The sequence below is a fragment of the Barbus barbus genome, assembly GCF_936440315.1.
Source record: "Barbus barbus genome assembly, chromosome: 43".
NCBI lineage: Eukaryota > Metazoa > Chordata > Actinopteri > Cypriniformes > Cyprinidae > Barbus > Barbus barbus.
In genome coordinates, this window is record NC_136721.1 from 5,379,188 (window position 1) to 5,382,533 (window position 3,346).

Consider the following 3,346-nt stretch of genomic DNA (forward strand, 5'->3'; position numbering starts at 1 on the left):
TACACTCTTAGGGGGAAAAAAAGGCACAAAAGCTGTCATTGGGGCGGTACCTTTTCAAAAGGAATTAATTGTGCATATTACCTTAAAAGTACATATTAGTACCTAAATAGTACATTAGTAGCTTTTGACAGCATTTTTTCTGAGAGTGTGTTCAAGTCACTGGGAGGAGCTGTGAATGACAGTCAGACTGCAGACTATTTGTGCTGCGTGTAGTTTGCGCTGTCTATTACACGAGCTGCATGTGTTGGCATCTGCTATTTGTGAAACAGGTGCGCATACACAGGCATGCACTTAATGTTGACTGTCCATGTGTGTATTTGTATGTGCGTGTGTGACCATGTTTTACGCAGCTCTGAGCTCAATGCTGATTGGAGGAAAGGCTCTGACTGTGTGCTAGTCATCTAGGGTATCCCTACAAATCAGCCAATCACAATCTGTTACCATGCAAGCCCTCATTCATAGAAATGTCAGCATGCACGAGCCACAAGCTGCTTCACAATTTTGAATTTTAAAATAGTACAAGGGCCATTAAAAAGTCTTTATATTGTGAATTATTTTTATTAATATTAATAAACTTGTGGATTATCGTTGCAACAAGCCAAATTCTGGATTCAGGCCATATCAATAGGTCCTTGCCTCGTGGATTATTACATAGTATTAATGTTCAAAAATCTTGGGAGTCCAAAGTATATTAATTGTTAAAGCAACGATAGGCCTACTAAGTGTTTGAATATATAAGACGTTGTGTTATTTAAATTAAATATTATTTAAATAAGTATGTTTAAATACTGAACAGCTTTCCAGATATGAATGAAGTTTCAGTTTCAAAAGCGTCTAACTTCATAAATTTTCAGATATATCGAATAAATCATAATCATTTATGATTATGGCCAGGCTGCCTGTAAAACAAGTTAAGCTGAGCATGACAGTACTGTCACTCATGACTCCGTTGCTTGCATTACCAGACAAATGTACCGCGTACAAATACAAAGAACAATATATTCGTATTCTTCGTAGAGATTCATGCGTTTTGTTTTCATCGGTACTAAGTGAACATTGACTACCCAAAAGCTAAAACACGATCTGGGCGTGGCCACTTCGACACTGGTTCAGGATGATTGGCAGATACCAAGACAGCGAGGCAGGCTCACGCTATATGGCAAGCCGCTTCAACATGTAAAATTAAAACTATAATCCGTATATATTTTGTTACTAACACATATTTTTCTTAGATTGTAGTAATAATACAATAGTGACTAGTATCTCATCAGTTAACTACTTTTTCTAGTACTTACTGCAATAGCAGCTAATTTTTCCCAGTACGGAATAAAAATATCTATGGGGCTGGTTACACCTGGTCACTTCATGCGTTTTCTCTGATCGGATCTCTATCTGATTTGCTAAAACGTTTCCATTTACACTTGGCCACATAAATGTGTCTTCGTAAAGCGGATATAAATCCGTTCTTTAATTCCCGCGCTATATGCAAATTTAACGGAGTTCACGTCAATGAAAGCAATAGATATGCCCTGCATTTTATTCGTTATCAGATAACTTCAATATCAGAGACCACAACAAGAGAGAGCGAGGCGTCAGCACTGGAAAGATAGGTTAGTCTCACTACTTTTAATGAAGATGATTGTGTGTTGAGTGTCTGCAACTTACTTTCAGTTTCATTCGCAGCAATTTGCTTGCTGAAGAGATACTCAGCTACTCATCCACGGCGATGCTTGTTGCATTAGCGCTGTCATATCTGACTGTAACATACCATATAGCCTATAAAATGCTCTCACACGTTTTTTTTTTTAAATATATTTTGTAAGGAGTAAAATTAGCATATATGGTTACAACAACCAGATGCATTTACACTTGTCCAGTTTCGTCTGGAATGCGGCCCAGACCACCTACTGAAGTGGTTTGAGCGATCGGATCCGTCTCAAATGCGTTTTGGAGGGCATTTACACCTGGTCTTTTCCGATCAGAAAAAAACGCATGAAGTGACATGAGGTGTAAACAGCCAATGGACAATGGCGAATGATATGCAGATCCTGAGCACCACTGACAAGCATTTAAACTTGTAAAATGTGTGGTAAGTACTGCCGCCCTACATGTGATCGCAAATCTCAAAAGTTAAAGTAAAAAGTGAGCATGCACTCAAAAGCAGTTTCAGTGCCCTGCATATTAATAGCGGCTCCCTGATGCCCGCAATTTATATACAGTATAAGTACCCGACGATATAACAGCGAGAGAAAGAATCACTGAATCACGATGTCGGCTAAACATGAATAAACATCAGAAGGTATCTTGTTTCAACCACGGAAAGATGTCAATACACACCATTTTTCAAGTTGACCTACGTTATGCTCTCCGGTCTGGTTTATTTGTCGGACAAATGGCAGATTCAGCGTTATGATGTCAATCAAACTCCCTGCGAAGGGTCAATTGACCGTTCATAAAGATGTCTGTCTGTCTGATTTGTGGTTAGGATACTGCTGTGGCTCCTGGGCATGCGCAGATCAATATAGCATATTATTTTTCACACTGTACATTAATAATTACTGTTTTTGCATTATTGTTTAGGGTTGGGGTAGGTGTAGAGGTTAATAAAACACAATCAAATAGATAGAAAATTTAATTTATTGTTACTTTCCGGCCATAGCTGTCGTACAAGATAGCGGATTCAGTGTTATGATTGGTCAAATTGCCTGTCAATTAAGCTCTTTCCAAAGGTCAGTTGAACTATATACTAGACGGAAGTGAATGATTGATATCTGAAGCACATCAATTAAATGTAAAAAACTGCATTTTTTTTTTTACAATTAACAATGAGATGACTGCTAGTGAAGGAATATAGTTAACAGTTAAATTTAAAATACTAGTTTTACTTTCTGGCAATTAAACAAGTCCTAGCAACAAAAATAGGTAGTTGGATAAATGTAAAATGGCTTGCCATACACGTCTCGCTCAGCCTTTAGCGGCTGCCCATGTGGACAGACACCATGCCTTGTTGTTCTCCACGCCCATTGGTTCCCTCTCATCGACATGTTTTAATCATGTGCTCATGTACTGCAGGGTAGGGCCACCGAGAAAACCCGGAGCACGGATTCCGTCGACTTTTCGCACGGTTTCCTCCTTTTATGCTCTAATAAGCGACCGGAAACAAGTTTACACAGCTTCTATTGTGTCATATAAAGCTCACCTTTAAGTCTTGATCGTTTATATAAACATTTATATTTCTATTCTTAGAATACGTTCGGTTCAGATTCCCGATCCTATCGCTTAGAGTGAAGCGTGTTCTGCCCTACTTTTTAATCACTGGTAGTATGAGGGAGGAGTAGCTCTGAAC